We start from the raw sequence: 20,934 nt of genomic DNA on the forward strand, positions 1-20,934 counted from the left end.
CTGAGTATTTTTAATTACATACCTTCTCAGCACCTATTTTCTTGACAAAACATTAAAAATGAACACAAAGGCAGATCAAACTGGTACCTTTTTGGCACAAGATTTTTCTCCTAAACTCTTTGTTAATATACAGAGGAATCTGCAAGGACTTTGAACTCAAGCTTTCCCAAAAACGTGGTACAAAGTACCTTGTAATTTGAAAACAAAATTCTTCTTTTCAAAGCTATCTCATTCTGTGTAAGAAGATAAAGAAATGAAATTAGTTCAAAATTATGTGCTATGGAAGAGCCAAATACTGACAAATTCAACTAAATTATGATGTACTGACTTCAAGACATGTTATTATTGAAGACCTACAGGGATTAACACTATACTGAATTTATTATGCATCTTTATTTTTGACTGGAAAATAAGGACAAACAGCAATGCCTTTGTTGCTTCTGAACTGATCCCAGTTTGGTAAGTGTTGTAAGTACCACCGAGGAAAGGAATCTAATATTTAAAATGGAACAAGGGAAGTTAAACATACAAATGGGAAATAACAAGGTAACATTTAGCCTGAATAATTTGAGTTAACGGATCCAGAGACCAGCAATTCGTGACACCATTGATCAGCGGGGTAAATGCTTAGAAGGTCATGGGCGGTAGTGCTGGCAAAGACCTGTTAGATTGCAAAATAGATAGGGATTTGAATCAGAGAGAGGCAAATCCAGGGTGACTTCAGCCATAGCCAAGGAATCGTCGTACCCTGAGGTATTATAATTCTTCTGTCTGTCATACCAGAGAAGCTGGAAGGGTCTAAGTAGACAGAAATGAACTCTACAACATTCAGTGTACCTCAAAGGCATAAAGATGTGATAAAATTTGAGAGGATCCAGAAATGTGAACATCAGAGGCAGAAAAGAATTCATTTAGCAGATATTTTAAAGGAACGGTGTCTACATGACTACTCTAGTCTCATACTTTTTGTGTGGTGGAAGAAATAGTGAAGATATTTTTCAGGCGATCTTTTCCCAGGAGCACAATATTATGCGAATCATCTAATTGCATGCAAATGATAGATTCTGACTCAGAGTATGAGCAATTTGCATTCCTATCTCTAGTCGTGAAGCCTCCACTTAAAAATGTCGGGAAGATGCAAACAGGGAGGGAAATGGGTTGACTCTGTGTATTGGCAGTATCAGAGTTTGAAATCCAGAAATGGCGTCTTATTGAGAATGCCTGTGTTTCAAGATAAGTGGTTTAAGTATTGTGCCTTATTTCAAATATATAGCAGCTTATTCCTGTTTTCTTTAACATCACCAGGCACATTGTACAAGACAGATGGCCTTAATGGCCTGCAATGCCAGTATTCAAAATTCCCTGCCCAACTGTAACAATAATGTCCTTTCAAATTTTAATAACACCTGTCACCCAGGGGACCCATGACCCTCCTCCAGTTTCATTATGTGCAGTATTTCCATTAGGCTGGTTGTCTGTTTTGTTGTTCTCTACCAGGGAAGGATCATGTCACGGGTGTGCAAATTAGCTAATATCATGATTCAAATTAGTTGAAGTTTTAAAAAAATCTTGTATAATAATTAGACTCACAATCCCCTACATATTGGTTCAGAGTGCATCCAATAACCATGTTAATTTTTACTGACCAGCACCTTGACAATGAACGTATTTGAAGAATGTAGACTCTAAATGGGCTTTGCCCTTCAAACATAAGCAAAAAGTAATGTCTTCTTATGTATTCATACTGGGCATGGCATTTTTATCATAAACTCTTTATTAATTTACAGGGGAATCTATAAGGACTTTGAATTTACTCTTTCACTGTTTCAAAAGACATGGTTACCTCTCTGAAATGCTTTCTCTTTGGAATTGAGAGATGAAGGAAATGGGATAACCTGATTCACTCACATGGGGGTATTTAGTGGGATCGTGGGTCCATGGATTCATTGAGCAAAAATATTACTGCTGAAGGATACACAGGGCGATTTTGTCCCCCACCACCAGATGCCATTATTAATTGTACTTCTCCTGTTCCCCTGTCATCTCCCACTGCAACCTCACCCTTCCTCCAAAACCCCCAGGGCTTGTGTCTTCTTATGTTCAGGATAGGCCATAATTGGATAAGGAGTCTATTTTTAATGGTTAGAATTTATTTTGAGCACAACAAACCCCGTCTATATTCCGGTGATATGACTAATCTTAAGTTCTCACACAGCCTTAAATAGTAATGTGTGTGTGTGTGTGTGTGTGTGTGTGTGTGTGTGGTTTATGTAAAAGTTATATCACCAACTGGCCAAATTAGTTATTTCATTGCAGGTGTGTACAAAGTGACCTTGAGCCCTTGATGGGTTGGTTATGTCACTTTTATACATGCAGCTAGGGAGTAGGGGTTGAGTGTTGGTCCGACAGGGTGGTTAGCAGTCTGGACTGGATTTTTTTTTCCCCTTACCAGTTCCGCAGTAAAAGCAACAAAACAATGAAACACTATAAAAAGGGCCGCTAACACGCGCACGCCCTTTCCCATGCCAGGCAGTGATGAGCGCTAGGCCCGTGTTAGTTTAGTGCACCCCATGAAGTGGGGCTTGTCACCAGCCCCATTTTCGAGGTGACTAGACAGAGGTACAGGGGACTTGATGCTCTCACCCAAGGCACGTAGGCACCAGGGGGAGCCAGTGGCTTTCTGAAGGCTGTGCTGTGTCAACAATGGAAAGAACATGAAACCAGGGGCCTGGAATAGCTGCATGGCTTGCAGGGCTCAGTGCAAAATGGATTGAGGGGCCCCTTGTCCAAATCTGATTAAGAATTTCATGACAGTGACATTGGATGAATAGTATATAAGGTCGAAATCCATACCTGCATTTTGTTTTGGAAAGTAGTTACTTCTGACTTAACAATCTTGCCTCAGAATTACAGATACATCATAAGCATACATCGCTCCGTGGTTTACAGTTTTATACATTTACATAAAATTTGGCTTCAGAGTTCTGAAGTTGCCTCAATTGACCCTTCCCTGTGCTCTCATGCACACACACATACAGACAGCACATTTTTCTCACGCAATATTGCCCTATCCACATGAATCGGATGGTTCCCGCCCTAAGTATGTAGATTTTGCCTTTATAAGGCTGATGGAACATGTATATCACCGATGCTGGGAACCTACAAATGATATTTATTCCAGAGTTTCCAACAGTTTATCTTTCTCAGAAACACCAGTGACAGAGAACTGATGGTTTTCTATTCATATTTCTATTTCTTAATTTTCACAAATCAAGAAACTTCAGATTTATTCTTTCCTCATTTATTTCCTTGTATATTCTGAGAGATGCCATTTATCATTTTTTTTCATGAAAAAGTGTTTATTTAGATTGGATGCTAGAGTTTGTGCCTGATATCCAATTCAGATCTCACATCCCAAAAGTTAAAAGTGACAAGTGCTCCAGATTCTTTGCTTTCCACTTCATTTCACGGAGTCATGAATTCTCCAGCTGTCCGCTTGAACTAACCTTCCAGGTCACCTCCTACCAGTACAGTCAAAACACTGCTCACCCAGCTACATTACTCCTCTCATGAGCTCCAGAAATAATAAGCATCACTTGCATTACCAAGAGTGTTATTTTGTGCTTAAATTTCCTTAGATATCTCAGTTTGTGTGCTAAATAGTCTTTCAATAACGCCTTCTATCTTAGTCTGTTCAAGTAAAAGACTCTTGAGGATCTTACCAATGTTTCTGCATCTGTTGTTTGACTGCTGCAAGTGACTTCCTTTAACCCCCAAACCTATGTGAATTTACTCCTCACCTTTATTCTATACCTGAAATTTTACTTACAGAATTACAAAAGTAGTTAATTTTGGTTGATAAACATCAAGATAATGCAAATGTTCAACTTAGAATTAATTCCACCAAAGAAGGTATTTGAAGAACAGCAAAACTCCTGAAGGATTTCAACCCTGATTTATTTTTTTAGAATGAAAAGAAACAGGTGAGAACTCATTCCCCCTTGATAATATAAAGAGCAAATTTCAATGCAGTATTGACAAAAGCTGTTATTTTTAAAAGCGACAGCATGTCCTTATTATTGGCTGCAGCAGACAGCCTCCAAGCTGGCCCCTCTTTGGTCAGCAGAATGCCCTTCTGTCTGTCTGTCTCTCTCTCTTTCTCCTCTCTCTCTCACTCTCTCTCTCAAACCACTCGATGTGGTAGAAGAAGCCAGTTGCCATGTTGCAAGTACATGGCAAGTGCATGGCAGGAAACAAGTCTCTGGCCAAAGCTAGTGAAGAACCACAGACGGCCTCCTCATGACCACGGGAGTGAAATTAGAAGCAGATCCTCCAGTCTTAGTGGACACTTGAGATGACCATTGCCTCAGCTGACAGTTTGACTACAGCCTCAGGAGAGATTCCTAGCCAGACTAACCCAGTTAAGCTGCTGCCGGTTATACGAGCCTAGGAAATGACGTAAGATAATAAATGTCGTTTTAAGCTGCTAAGATTCAGGGACACATTTGTTACACAGCAATAGATAACTAATACACTGGCCCAATATTATTGTGAACAGAAAATAAAGAATAAAATCATAGCAGATATAATTATCTCACAGAGGAGTTTCCTTTTGGCTTCTTTTTTTAGGGTTGTCTGTTTTTGTTATTAGGAAATAGTTAAATCTAGAATGAATACATTGATATGGAAATAATTATATCCATGGCTTAGATATAATTTTCTTCATTATCCCAAAACTCATCAGCCAGGCTTTTCAAGTCTTTTTTAATCTAGCCCTGTCTTAACCTGTTTAACTTTGTTTCCCACGACCTCTCAGCAAAGTGCAGGGTCTGGCCATACTTTATTCTATACCCAGAAGACAATAAGTCATTCTCACATCTTCATCTCACTGTATAAAATCCGAACTCTCCTTCAAAACACTGTTCAGACACCACCCTGCTGGCCTGACCAGAGCTCCCTTCTTTGGACTGGATTACTCAAGTTTGCACCTGCTGAAAATCTGACTAGTTCATATGCTTTTCATTTAACATGTGTTCATTTTGATTTCTCTTTAAGATGATGGATTCTTAAAATGTAAGGATTCTGAGAGCAGCTCGCTCAGCACTGAATATACTGGATGCACATAATTAAATTCTGGTAGATTAAAAGATGCGTTATGACCAAACAATAAACACATACTGTGTAGTGCTTTATGGTTTACCAGTAACTTTCACAAACTTTCTTTCACTTAACTCTCTTAACAACTCACTCAGCAAGGACATTACCATGTGTCACCCCCCCCCGCCAAATTCATATGTTGAAGCCTAACTCCCAGTACCACAGAATGTGACTGCATTTAGAGATAAGGTCTTAAAGAATTAATTAAGATAAAATAAGGGTATGGGTGAGCCCTAATACAATATGATCAGTGTTCTTATAAGAAGAGGAGGTCAGGACACAGACACACACGGGGGAAAAGCATGTGAGGACACAGTGAGAAGATGCCCATCTACAAGCCAAGAAGAGAGACCTCAAAGGAACACCTTGATCTTGGACTTACAGCCTCCAGAGCTGTGAGAAAATAAAATTTCTATTGTGTAAGCCGTCCAGTCTGTGGCACTTTATTATGGCAGCCTTTGCAAACTAAGGCAGACATTTCCACAGAGATGTTGCAACAAGGTTGACACCTTCTTACTGAACAGTAGGCCTGGACCCAAGTCCAGAACTGCTGCCCCTGTTAAGGCCTTGGGCCATGTAAGCACTCTGAGCTTTAGAAACAGAAGTTTATTATGTTTTGCCTTTATTTTATGGTCTTGACTTTATGTTAACAGGTTCATCTTACAAATCTTTTGAAATAGAGTTGATCAAGTCAGTTAGGGCCAAGCATAAACCTTCCTAATTGCTTTGTTCATAATGAAATGAATAAGATTTGAAATGAGCAGATTCTGTAGGGCTTCAGTTATCTTTGAAGACTGTAGAGGTGAAAAAAATTTAACTGTACGCAATTTTTTATGTGGAAAATTATATGCAACTTTATAAGCCTAATATCTTCCACTCTGCTTCTTAATTCTAATCATCTTTCCAATACAGATTTATAAAAAGCAATTTATTTGGAACATTAAGAAAATGGCAAGGTTATCAGAGATTAAGTAGTGTGATGTCTGCTATTTGCTTTCCATGTGGGAGGCAGATAAAGTGAGACTAGAAAAATATTAACAATAGTTCCAATGGGATGATGGATACAAGGCATTCATTTTACTCTTGTGTATTATTTTATATAAGTTTCATATTTTTTCTAATGGGAAAATAAAGGAAACTGGAGACAAAAATCAGCTGTACAGTTGCTGACTTTAATATTTGGCAAGCTTAATTACCAATCTCCTGATGAACACACATATAGAGAAATGATAGAGGTCCTACTTTGCTGCTGAAGCAAGAAGGGAAACTTGGGGTATTATCTGTCACCCAAGTAGGTTTCACCTACTTGCTAGACTCTTTCATGAACTTTTTCTTCACCAATAAAGTAGTTTTCTTGGATAGGTCCTTCCCAGAAAATTAAACTCGTAGCTACTTAGACTGTGAAGTGTGACGAGATTACTCGAATCAAGACAGGGTCAATGAGGAAAAAAATAACTTGGCAACAGCAGGTAAAGACTGGGAGTGGCTGGCTTGGCAGAGAATAGGGCTCCGGGCAGAGGGCAGCAGGCTCTGGGCAAGGGCAGCCGTCCTTGACCTTACCCCTGGGCAGTCATTCCTGCAGGCGCGACGCAGCAAGGGAACGCTATTCAGCTGTGATTGTATGGCCAGGTAGGGTGGTAGCTGATGTGAAATCCATCTACAGATGACAAAATCCAAGACTGGAGATTAAGGGAACAACTTCATCCTCTAAACATGAAAGTAGGCTATGGATGTAGAAAGGGTGACAGTGCCATGACTGACACACCCTGACCTGTGGCTGACACCTTATGCCATGGCTTATTGATCAGATCACTTTCCCGTCTCAGCCTTTTGGACATGATGCTCTTCCTGTCTAGAACCATGTTCTTGCCCTGGACATATGTTGCTTTTTGCTGCCCGTCTCCTTTCCTATCATGTTGCCTTTGGTAACAGCCTTTTTTGGCCCTTCTTGATTCAGCAGAAAGTTTACTAACATCACTAATACTGATAGGAGTATTTCTTATAGTGAGGACAAGACTAGTAAAATCAGGGTAAAAGGAAAGTGGAACTGAGGTCAATCGGTCAGACAATGTCCAAATAGGCTGCCAAAGTGAAAGGGCAGATCTGGAGAGACAGGTGATATTCAACAGCCAGGCGCTGAGGCCACAACAGTGAACTGGGTAGGATCTGTGTTTTTAAGGAGTTTCCAATCTAGTGAGATACACAAGGAAATACACAATTTCCATGCAAAATAATTTTTTTTAATTTGTATTTATTTTTGGCTGCATTGGGTCTTTGTTGCTGCGCGCGGGCTTTCTCTAGTTGCGGCGAGCAGGGGCTACTCTTCATCGCGGTGCGCGGGCTTCTCATTACGGTGGCTTCTCTTGTTGCGGAGCACAGGCTCTAGGCACGTGGGCTTCAGTAGTTGTGGCTCACGGGCTCAGTAGCTGTGGCTCGAGGGCTCTAGAGCACAGGCTCAGTAGTTGTGGTGCACGGGCTTAGTCGCTCCAAGGCATGTGGGATCTTCCCGGACCAGGGATCGAACCCGTGTCCCCTGCATTGGCAGGTGGATACTTCACCACTGCACCACCAGGGAAGTCCCTATGCAAAATAATTTGTAAAGAAATTACTGTATGGTGAACTTGAGAGAAGTTGATAAAAGGAAATCCTTGCGCTAAAGGCAATCCTGGTTATAGCAAGGGTCTCTGCCATGACAGTGCTGAGTAACAAATGACTCTGGAACACCGAGACTTAAAGTCACTAGCATCCATTTAGCTCATGACTTGGCAGGTTGGTTTAGGCTGGTCTCAGCTTGCCTTGCTCATGTCTGGAGTCAAATGGCCTTGGCTGACCCAGGATGGTCTCAGTCGGAGCCACTAATTACTGCCCCACATGTCTCCTGCCCTCCAGTGGACCAGCTGGGCGCATGCTCATAGTGGTGGCAGAAGATGTGAGCAAGATACACTGAGCTTTTCAAACTTCCACTTGCATCACTTTGCGAAACACCATTAGCCAAGAATGGGAGAACGCTACAAAGGACTGGAGAATCAGGCCATGGAGGTGGTCAGTCTACCATCCACCCTGGGGTACACTGGCCACCATCTTGGTTTTCTCATCAGCTCCCAGAGTGAAGAAAGGTATTCAATCCTGTTATCAATGAATACAGTATTTTAAAATATCCCTGTAAGGCAGATATAGATCTAGGGAGCTGGGTGGTCATACTTTATTTGTGGCAGCCTAGGATGTATCATTTAAGCTGCAGGATCTCCCTGGGAAGTTCTGATATCCACTGTTTTGTGCTGATTTCCCCTTTGCCTCACAGCCATCCCCAACACTGGATTCAACTGTACATCAGATCAGGAAAAGCAAAAGTTCAGCTGTGCCTGTGGGGAGGGGGGAGTGAGCAGACAGGGCCCTGTCACAGCTGCCAAGGGTACCATCGCTGACTCATCTTGTAGCACCTTCCAATCACGCAGGGGCAGCGCTAAAAAACAGACCCAGCCAACCTGGGAGAACTGCACAAAATGACAGGCATTTCTCTGTAACCAGGAAAAGAACACTGCTATGACAACACCAAAGTAAGAGAGTGTCCTAGAATGCAGGGGGCTTTCATTGTCTGTAGATCCCGTAATTAGCTCAAAGGAAACAGAGAATGAGAGGGCCCTGGTAAGGATTTATCAGAGTAGCAGACAGGTCCTTTGTTACTTAGGGAAGCTAAGCTGACTAACCATCTGTAAAGAAAGGTAACTGCCTGATCTCTCTTAGAATCAAAACCACATTAGTGAAGGGCAATAAGCATTTCAAAGAGTTACAGCTACTCAGTACGTGTAATTACACATCCAAGCAGCAGTACGTATTTTGGATCCTTGAAATTATCATATATATGATAGTTACATGCACTTAATTATTATATATTTTATATATAATTTTAAATATTTTTATAATATATATATTTTTTACACATCAATTTCATATATAGTATATACACATATGTATGTATACATACACAGACATATATTTCATATATAGAAAGTTCAATCCAATTAACCATGATTCTTAAAAATATTTGGATGAAAGAAACTAAACTAAAGGAAAACATAGTTCTCTCTCTCTCTCTCAAACAGGTTAGTATGTCAGAGAAAAATCCATTGCCAATATATAACTACCGTAAGTGTATAGGATAATGGTTAAGATAACGCTATGTATTTATCAGTTGTGTACACTTTAGCAAATTATTCTATCTTTCTAATCTACAAAATGGTGACATTAATTATACTTATATACAAGGTTCTTGTGAGAATTAAATGCGTTAACACGTAAAAATCTTAGCACAGTTCCTGAAACATTGTACTGGAAAGCACCATTGCAATCAAGAATCTTCTATTAATTTGGTGATTCTGAGGTTGAAATCCCCAACATTTAATTGAAATAACATTCACTAAGTGCCTACTTTGTGCAAAGAATTCTACCAGACTCTGAAGGGATATAAAAAGGAAAGCAGTATACGCCCTGCTGTTTAAGAACTTAGAAGCCCATAGAAGTTGCCCTTACATATATGAAAATGATGTAAAGTAATAAAATAATATAAAGAAACAAAGCCTATGGAACCAGAAAGAAGTGTGATCACTGCTGACTAGAGAATGAGGGTGAACAGCTGAGAGAAGGTGGAACTTTGGCGTTCCTCAAGGGGAAGGAAGGGATTTTGAACAGCAACACCGGGAGAGAGAATTCCAGGCAGAGGAATAACTTGAGCAAATTTAGGGAAGTTTAAAAAAATCATAGTACATTTATATCTTAGTAACCTCGCTAAAAATCAGAGAAGTGACTTGTATGATATTATTATAATTCATATCATATGATTCCCATACATAATATGTGAATAATCATATATAATTCACATATAATTATAATTAAGCAATGATTATGATTATTTACAGAGTCAACACACACTTCTATACCTGGTTATTGTCTTCAGTAATAGTGAATACTGACCATAGTAAATGAATCCAAACGTCATTCCTTTATTAGTTCCATTAACATCTATGTTGTGCTTACTACGTACCAGGTACTGCAGTTGGGACTTAGAACACAAAGCAGGTACGATGCAAGGTTTGTTCTCAAGCAGCAGTGGATAAAAGGAGAGACAAGTTAATAGGCCATCAGGATGCAGTGAGATGGTCTTGTGATCGCAGGATGCTACACCCTGGGGCTGGGAGAGCTCCTAGGAGGGCAAGGTGGCTCAGATGATGGAGGGGTAGTGAGAAGGACAGAAGTTTCTCAATGAGGCAACATATGGGCCCCATCATCCAGGAAAAAAAAGGAATTAGATAAAAGTAAGGAATGAGGGGTCGTTTATAGCTGCAAGTGGAATGTACACAAGTCTGGAGGCATGAGAATAGCAAACTGCAGGTATAATAATCTGTGGACTGTCTGAGTCAAATGAGAACAGAGGTTGGTAAGATTTAAGGCTCAAAAATAATCAAGGAACAGATAATTAAGACCCTTATATGTTATGCTAAGGACTTAGAATTTTGTCCTGAAGGAACAGGAAATGAAGGAAGGGTTTCAGATAAGACAGAAAAGATTTGCATTTAGAAAGATCACTTTGGCTGCGCCATGAAAGCTGATTGGCAGGATCTACTCTAAAGGTGGGGGTAGCAGGGACTTCAGACCCTGGAAAGTGATGCTTGACCTGGAAGGCTGCTGGTCTGAGGATGAAGGGCAGTAGAGGACTCAGTAGTAATTGGATCTGGCTGGAGGGGTGAAGTTAAGGGTGTCTCTCAGGTTTTTACCTTGGTGTTTGTATCAGTCAGGGAAATTAACCAAAGCTTTAGTAACAAACAAGTCTAATAATGCAGGGCTCAACATGATACAGTTTTCTTTTGTTTAGCACTCGTTTAGCATACAGTCTAACACAAGTGGGGCAACTCTCCATCAGACTGTGTCTTTTCTCCTATAACAGGCCCTTCTAGAATTCTTCACTGCGGCCATGTGAGAAGTGTGTGTGGTAATGGGGAAAACCTTAGCACCAGGCTTGCATGGAGCCTATGAAACTGCTCCCCATGGGCCTCTGCCAGAACTGTCTCAGGATCCCACGGTGCAGGGAGGACTGGAGAATAGGGCCTTCCTTTGTCTTGAGTTGGAAAAAGAAACAGTTTACACACAGCGTTGTCTGTGCCAACGTATCCGTTTTTAGAGATAGGAAACAACAGAGGAAGAACCAGTCTGGGGAATCAACTGAAAGTTCAGTTTTGAACTTACTAAGTTTGAATGACTCTAGGACGTTATAGGTCTATAGATGGAGACGTGAAAAATTAAGTCTTTCAGAAGCTCAGAAGAGGATTCTGCAATCATGTTACCCACTTAGGGATCCTCAGCTTATGTGTGGTGGAGAAAGCAGGTAGGATGTATGGGGGCACACAGGGAGAGCCCCGAAAGACAGAGCCCTGGGGTTAACTTCTAAGGGCAGCGTAGGAAAATAGGAGCCCATGAAAGAGAATAAGCAAAAGTCTCCAGAGACTGCAGTGTCCCAGAAGCAGAAGCCTGGATTAAATGATTAAAGGAGCAACAGAATTTACTAATATTTATTGCTGCAGAGAAGTGAAGAAGCTAAACCTGAAAAGTCCACTGGCAAGAGAGAGTCCATCAGCGTCCGGAGGGAGAGCAGCTTCGGTCAGTGTCGGGGGAAGTTGCCAGATTTCAGTAAATGGGGGACTGGGAGGTAAAGAGTAGAGCCAGAGGGGTGAGATGAATCTTTCCAGTTTACCTGCTGCGTAGCTTGGGAAGCAGGAAAGTTAAAGGGAACACTTTGCAGTTTTCTTTTCTGCCTTTTATTCTGTAAAAGAAGGGAAAGACCTTAGTCATTTTAAATATTGATAGAAAAAATAAGTTGTAGAGAGAAAAGTGTTGAAAAGCAGGCCCGCATGGGATAAGTGATGAACTGATGACTTTGAAGACCCCAAGGAGGATAGGATGCTGAGGGTGGAAGGGCTGATTCAGGTGAGAGAAAGGCCGTCTCCTTTCTGCGGAGGGGAGAGGGTGCTGACTGAGACCACAGGAGTAAGATGCTCTGGGAAGGATACGTCATCAGCTTTTCTAAAGGCCGGTACCCATCCTGTTTGGCTTTGCACAGGGCAGTGCGGAATTTAATGAAGAGCAACTAGAAGACCAACACTGCTCTTCCCAACAGCTTTTCCAAAGGCAGAAAGAGACCTGCCTGCACAGCAGGAAAGGCTGGTTGTTGGTTTAACGAACCAAGGAAGTCATTTTAAAAATGTTTGTGAGTTGTAAACATTTGGTCAGTGACCTGTTTATCATGCATGTTGGACATTTGTAAGAGCAAGATTGGGTCAAAATTTATAATTATAAATTATAATTAACATAGTTAAAACTTTGGTAATTATTTTTTCAAATTTTTCTTTGAAGTTTTTACTGATATTTGTGTCCACAGTAACAGTGCCAGCAACCATGGGGTTGTGAGTGCCTGTTTCTCCGCTTTGTCAGTCTGGGATTTGATTTCTTTTTAAACTTTTATTGATAGTGAAAACTCATATCGCATTGTTACTTAATTGTATTTTCCTTCCTACTAATAAAGGGAAGAATCTTTCCATACATTCATTGGAATTTTAACTTCTTCTTCTCTGTATTATTTGGACAAATCCCTTGTTACTTTTGTATTGGATTATTCATATTTTTTTGTCAATTTTTGAATGTTCTTTTAATTCTAAGAAAATTGCCATTTACTCTTATATGAATGGCAAATATTTCTTCATTTCTGTCGTTTTTGTCTTTTATCTATGAGAGTGGGTATAACTTTTAAAACCCTCCCTCACATGTGCTGCAAATTTCTTGCTAAGTTCATTAAGATATTTTAACCTCCCTTCTGGGGAGTATTATTGTAAATCTGATATTTTTCTTTCAATTAAAGCAGTAAAGAGTGTTTTTGTTTGGGTATATTAATAGAACCAACCACTTTCTGACCTGGATGTATAGTTGTTATTATATATAGTTGTTATTGTATTTATTATATTTGTGATTAATAGTTTTTTTAAAAATTTCATTTGGTTGCATTTAAGGTATAGAATCATATAACCTGTAAAAGATAACTTTGCCACGTTTTTCTCTAGTTTTACATTTTTTTTTCTTTTCATGTCTCTCTGAATTGACTAGTACTCCTGAAAAGACTATTAAGTGATGGTGTCTTGATCTGGCCTAAACCAACTGCTCTTAGCCTCTCTCCTTCAAGTAGGATGCAGGGTGTGATTTCCCATGTGTTCTTCTCATCCAGAAAGGAAATAGTTAACTGCTCCTATTTCATAAAAATGTTTTTCTTTAATCAGGCACGGAGTTGGAATTTTTCATATGTCATTTCTGTATCAACTGAAATGAAAAGATAGTATTTTCATTGTGATTGATAGCAGTATTTTACGTAATCTTTAACTACGACTGAGTCCTGGAATAAATCCCTTTTTGTGGCGGCCGTTGTTCTTTTCATGTATGTTGGATTCTATTTACTTGCAAGATATTCATCAGTAGCTGTGCTTTCTTTTTCATGCTGTAGAAGCTTCTTCAATCCTCACTCAGCCCTTGTGTTGCCAGAAACTTCCAGGATGAAATAATCGTCTCTCTTTCTCCCTTGTTTTTCCCTGGACTTTTATATCTAGAGTGAGACCCTCTGACTTTTCAGCTTGAAAATCTGAAATCCTGTGGGGAAGAATATGCTGGAGAATGCAGTTCCCCAATTTTCCTTGGCAATGGAAATAAGATTTTTAGAAGGAGGTGGTAGTTCAGGGGAAGAAATGAGAGACAATCATCACCATAGTTGTCAAAGAACCCTTTTTTAGTTTTCCTTCTCTGTTTTACCTCCTTTTAAATTTTAAATTTCCAATTTACTGCCTTTGGTTTTTATATCATTAGTTCTTTTATCTTCTCCTTTTGTTTTATTCTAACATACTTTTCCTAAATTTTCAGGAAATGCCTTAGTTTAATTTAATACATTATTGTTTAATGACATAAATGTTTAGGTCAATGAATTTCATCTGAGCACTGGCTTACTCGCATCTTAAAATTCTGTTACATACCAAATACAGTTCTCTTCCTCTCCTACAAATGCTACCTGTCCTTCAAATTTCAACAAAGTAAAACCAGTCACTATAAAAGGGATGAGGGTAAGCATTCTCTTTGTTGTGCCAGTGGGAATGTGAGTTGAGACACTCTTTTTATAATTTGACCATATGTATAAAATGCACTATAAATTTTATGTCTTTTAGTTTATTAATCACACTTGTAATTTATCCCAAGGAGATGATTAGAGATACACAAAGGGCTTTCTATGACAAGGATGTCAATCCCAGTTCTATCTACAAAATTTGGAAGCTGCAAAAATGTCAAACAATGGGGCTTCCCTGGTGGCGCAGTGGTTGAGAATCTGCCTGCCAATGCAGGGGACGCGAGTTCGAGCCCTGGTCTGGGAAGATCCCACGTGCCGCGGAGCAGCTAGGCCCGTGAGCCACAATTACTGAGCCTGCGCGTCTGGAGCCTGTGTTCCGCAACAGGAGAGGCCCGCGCACTGCGATGAAGAGTAGCCCCCACTTGCCGCAACTAGAGAAAGCCCTCGCACAGAAACGAAGACCCAACACAGCCATAAAAATAAATAAATAAATAAATAACTTTTTAAAAAAATGTCAAACAATGGAACAATATGGTTAAATATAAGTTTTGGTAAAATCACGTGATGGGGTATTCATTCTGCAGTCAGGTATTTTTATTCTAGAAATGTTTACTAAACCACTAAAAGTTATCTTCTTAGAGAATATTGAAAAATAAAAATATATCATAAGAAAGTTCTTAAGATATATTTTAAAGTGAAAAACGATGTTGCATCTTGTAAGAGCAATGTGTCTTCAATTCTGTAAGAGAATCATTTGTAAAATACATGTCAGAATATTTACAATTATTATTTATGGGTGTTGAAGATATAGGTAGATTATATTTCAACTTTTTTTCCAATTCTCCACATTATTCATTCATAATAACACAGAAAAATAATGAACATTTTTCATAATATGTGGGAATAAATAGGCCCAGTTTAGGAAGCAACCTGGGCATACAACTTACTGTATAAAATTATCTGGAAAGCAGCCTGGTGCGCCTATTATTTTTTCCTTTTTTTAACATCTTTATTGGAGTGTAATTGCTTTACAATGGTGTGTTAGTTTCTGCTGTATAACAAAGTGAATCAGCTATACATAAACATTTATACCCATTTCTCCTCCCTCTTACGTCTCCCTCCCACCCTCCCTATCCCACTCCTCTAGGTGGACACAAAGCACCGAGCTGATCTCCCTGTGCCAAGCGGCTGCTTTTTTTCCAGAGCATAAAATCTTTAAATCTTCTAGGCCTCCTGTAGTGATCAACTATTTAACTTTCAAAATTATTCCTCAGCATGCACATTTAATTGTTAGTTGAAAAGTTACACCAAGTTAGTAGATTGCAACTGAAAGTAAACCAAGTAAATAGAAGATTTCTGGGCTTGTGTTTTAAAAGAAAGAAAGCAGATGCATTTTCAGACAGAAGAGAAGGAAGTACCATTTCTTCTTATGATTAGCTGGTCTCTAAAATAGTCATAGATATTATTCAGGGACCTGAATGATTGATAGATAAGGTCAGAACCACAGGCCTAAGTTAGAAGGGAGAAGCTCTTCATCAGATAAAAACTATGAAACCAATTTCTAGTGAGCATTCTTGGTTTTTCAAAGCTCAGTCTTAAAATTTTCTTTAAATTTTTATTGAAATAAAAGAAACCGGAAAAGTACTTAATGTTGAATCAAAGCTGCTCTCGTGAATACTACACACAACGTAAACCAAAGAATAAATCAGTGCTTCTTTAGGACCTGAGTGGGCGGACAGGGTTTCTCTTAGCCTCTTGTAGCCATTTTGAGTAGAAAAAGAAGAAAAGCGGGGAAGTATTTTAAAGTGTGGTTGAGTCTTATTTTTGGAGACTGTCTGGAAATTATTGATGCTTGAAAACTACTTTTTTTGTAAATCAACACTAGACCACATGAATGAAATTTCTCTTTCTTGTTGAGAAATGTAAATTTTTTTTCAAAATCTAAATCACAAACAGAGGTGGCCTTCCCTAACAAACCCATTCAAAGTAGGTCTCTGCTGATCAATCAATCATAACTGCCTTCTTTCCCAGTCCTAAAAATTCTTAACCTTTCTTCCTTCCTTCCTTCCTCTCTTTCTTTCATTTCTCTCCTCCACTGAAATGCTTATTCTATGAAGGCAATTTGTCTACCTCTTATAAGTACTTATAAACTCATTACATAGCTATTTAATGAAAGAAGAAACGATATTTAAAGTCTATTCTCATAATCGCATGTATAACTGGATTACTTTAATCTTTTAACTGGAAAAGCAATTTCAATAACAAGAAAAAGAAAACTGGTTTTGAAGTAAACGATTTGGGCAGTATAAATCTTATTCTATTTTTGCCACAATGAAAATAGTCAGTCTGAGGCAAAAGACCTTGTACTGATCTGGAAATGGAATTATGAATAAAGTTCTAGGGGAGGATTGTTTATGATTCAGAGATGAACAGCTTCTCTTAGACTCCTGAAAGTAGCAGTACTTTTTATAATGTATTTTAAGAGTGATACTGATGGAGAAAGCAGTAGTGTGCAATTGCATTCATCTTACTTTGAAACAGCAAGTCTATTCTAAACTTCTCTAATAGTTGTTTTTGTTTCTTTTTATGAAACTAGTGCTAAAGCATGACAGAAATTATTGCTTCTAAACAGGGCTAAATGCACTTTCAAATGATATCTTGTTTAGAAGGTGAAACCATGTCTACAGAAGCACTGCATCTTGAGATTTTTTTCATCAATGACTCTAGGATTTCTAATAAAACTCCTTCTGTGTTTCTCAGTTTGGGGGTATTATTTAAGAGTGTGGACTTGATGTCTGTCTAGCCCAGTTTGAAGCTGTGTGACTTTGGGCAAGTTACTTCTTTCTGTGTCAGACTTCTATTATAGAATGAGAATTAGCAACAGTGGCTGCTAATGTGAGGATTAAACATGGGGCACATTTGTTGGTACAGTTAGAACCGTACCAGTGCCTGGTAATGTGGTTGCGTTATGATTAGTATCTTTACCATTATTAGATCCTTTAGAAAGCTGCCATTGATCTTGAGAGCTGACTAGATGGTCAAGGAGCATGTGACCAGGGCCATTCCTCTGCATTTACATCAAGGATTTCCCATCTCATTTCTGATTTCCATTCTCTCGCCTCAGGAAGTTCCCAGATCTGCACCTGTTCACTGATTTTACCTCTTCTGCCAGTAGAGACTATGGCAGTCAAGACTCGGTAGGAAACAAAATGGTCTTTTTCACCCAAATCGTATTTCAAAAAGGGAGAGCTAAGAAAAGTGAGACTATCCCAGTGGAAATGAAATATCTTCAGTAGTGGATAAATCGGCAGCAGTGGAATTCAACCTGATTTTGTAGAGGTTAAAGGTCATTTTGGAGAGTCCAGGAATGCTGCAGTAATCCTGATACCAGTTTAGATGCTTAATTTGCCCCAGACATGCTAGGAGGGCTTTACAGCTATTAATTCATTTGCTCTCTTAACAAACTTTCAAGGCAATTGCCATTATCATGCCCATTTTACAGCTGAGCAAACCAAGGCACAGAGTGTTTAAGGTACTTGCACAAGGACACTCTGATTTTAAGTAGCAGAACTGTGGAACCACAGAGCATGCCATGACCAGTGTCCTGCAGCTCAAGGCATGCATTTACAAGCACTGTTTTTACACAGGTTAACTCAGGGGCATCAAGACTTTTATTGGACTCTTGTGCTACTTATTTTTCTTCTGAGAATTGGAAATCTCGGCCGTGCTTTTCCTCCACAGCAAAACTGATCGTGTCTGTCCCTTCCATATAGCTTGACAGCTTCATGACTAATAGTTTATTTCTCAGTTTTTGAATGAATAGTGGTTTGAAGAATTTCTCAGAGTGTCATGCATAAGGCAGGCCACATCCAGAACTTTTTCTCTGACAAGGAGAGCAGGCCTGAAGATGCAGTAAGAACTGAAATACAGAAGGAAGCCGGTGTGCCCATATGGCAAAGAATGCCCACCAGATACTGCTGGGCACCTGCCATCTCTCCCTGTAACTGCAGCTGCAGCACTTAAAAGGCAGCAATGCCTGTGATCCCCAGGTTATCCTGAGGTTCCAGGTAATAAAGAGCTGGGGGATCGCCCACCCACTGTGGACCCCAGGCCCTGCAGCAGGTAAGAATTTGTCAGGAATGCAGGAGCCAAAGAGAGCTCACACACAGTCCACGTTTTCTGGATCTCCTGGGAGCCTTCATGCTGTGCATCAACCAGTTTGATTATAACGCTGAATGAAAGTAACCTTAGCCACATTTGAGCTGTTCTTGTGGTCAGCCCTGGAACTGAAACCAGACTTTGTGGTTTGGCTATTTCTACTTATTTCTACTCTGAGTTGAACATAGTGACGTGTTCTGAAAACTGTAAGACAAGTCTTCAACATACATTACTGATGATCTGTTTAAAATTTTACTCTGCTACATTTGTTTTCATCTTCGAAAAAAACAAGTAGCCCATTCCCCAAATGATTTTTGTCTATAAATGTAGAATAATGGGCTCTATCATTGTGAAATTAAAATCAGAATAATTTCATCACCAAAGCTCTTTTAAATTGTCCCACATTAAAAGGTAAATGATCAGTAAAAGCAAAACTGAGTTGACTTTGGGTACATCAATCGGAAAGAAGAAAGAGTCTGATGGCTACAGCAAGTGGATCATTACTTTAGAAGAACCATTCCTTACATTTTGATAAAAAAAAAATTCAGGGGAGTCCAAACACATAATTATATGAATTCTTTCTTGAAACTCACCGTTGTTTTTGTGACTCCAGTCTAAAGGCAGTGGCCCTTCCTCATGCCTGACAAAAATGTTGAAACTGGTTAATTGCAAAATAAGTAAATTTGTAAAGGAAAAAAGTCAGTGCATGGTCCCCTCTCTAATCCAGCAATATCCATCTCAATGGGGGGTCCTTCTGAGGCTGCTCAGAGACATTCATCTCTGGTTTTCTAAGTCCATTTCCTTCCCTAAACCATTAGCTACAGCTCAGCGGGGATGCAGAAGAGTCTGCATCCCCCCGCGTTTTGAATAATCACCAAGCCCAAAGCAGGGGGTGTGGGGTATTCAGGGAGGGACCGGGCAGACCCAGCTCTGCTCTGCACACCTGCCAGTCTGATGCCACTGTCAGGTGCTCCCAGCTACTCTTATGCATATTGCCGGTATTATCGACTTTCCGGTCCTTTTACTGCAGATCCTATATATGGCCTGGATCTTGCAAACCTTGGCTTCAACTTGCTGCAAATGTCTCAGAGTAGAAATTCCTACCGGAACTAGGATTCGGGGGTTTCATGCCAAATAATCACATGAGAGACTATTGAATGCCTTGCTGAAATCAAGATATACGACATGATTTTGGCTTTCACTTTCTGTACAATAACATTAGTAAGAAAGGAAGTGATGTTAGTTTTGTACACCTTGCTTTTAGAGAACTTGCTTTGGTTCTGGTTTTAATGATGACTTCCTTTTTCAAGCAATCTGCTCATGGGGAAGGAACTGGTTCCTCTCCACATATTGAAATCAAATCTACATCTTACCCTATGAGATCTGATAGGTCATTGTACTTTTAATTGTCATTCATTCTTTTTTTTTTTACAGCCTTTTTTGAAAAGAGCAATTAAGGGGAATTTAAGAATAATTAATAGGACCAGACAATAGCAGTGTAATAAAACATTGCACTAAAAAAAGGCCAAATATAATTAATAAAATAAAAGTATTTCCAAATGACTAGAAGGAAAAACAATGCTGATTTGCAGCGAACAGCGGTGTTGAACCCTAGTGGAAAATGTTCACTTTGGCATTTGGATTCGAAACCCTGTGAACCTTTAGAAAATATGGGTTTCAAGAAATAAAGAACGAAAAAACAAAACCCAAAAAACTAGGCTCAGAAAATGAGCGTTACCACTTCTGTAAATCTGCCAAGATTCTCAATACAACTGCCAAAGTTTTGATGTTCAGAAAAACGCAGCGGAATTGCTGACACGCATGCTGCATAAATGACTATTCATCGAATGAATGCTGCAGCTTATATGTGACTGCTTTCCCTGGCTGACTAATATATCAAGCATGGTCCTTGTTTTGTGCTCTGACAAACTTTCTCCATTGCCATAGTAACCTCTACATGTTGGCGGAAGCTGACGTCATTCAAGGTATTATTCATTCCTAGTGAATTGATACTCAGTGCTAATAAGCCTCAGGAAGATGAAAAGAACCAAGTACACACACTGGTTAAACATCACTTAACCCTTTCACCCCACCCCTTCCTCATATGCCCCCTGAGGGGATTCCTGAGGAAAGCTGAAAATGCCATCTGCCCTCGGGATGATTATACAGCAAGGGTCGCAGTTAAATTACAGCTTACTTTTCTCAGTAGGTTTATATCATGGTATCAGTCTGCTCAGGCTGCCATCACAAAATACCACACACTGAGTGGCTTAGAAACAGAAATGGATTTTCTCACTGTCCTAGAGGCTGGAAATCCAAGATCAAGGTGTTGGAAATTTTGATTTCTGGTGAGAACTGTCCTCCTGTCTTGCAGATGGTCACCTTCTTGTTGTGTCCTTGTATGGTGGAGAGGGAGAGTTTCTCTTCTTATAAGGACATCAGTCCTGTTAAATTAGATTCCCACCCTTATG

The sequence above is a fragment of the Eschrichtius robustus genome, chromosome 18, assembly GCF_028021215.1.
Source record: "Eschrichtius robustus isolate mEscRob2 chromosome 18, mEscRob2.pri, whole genome shotgun sequence".
In the NCBI taxonomy this organism is placed as follows: Eukaryota; Metazoa; Chordata; class Mammalia; order Artiodactyla; family Eschrichtiidae; genus Eschrichtius; species Eschrichtius robustus.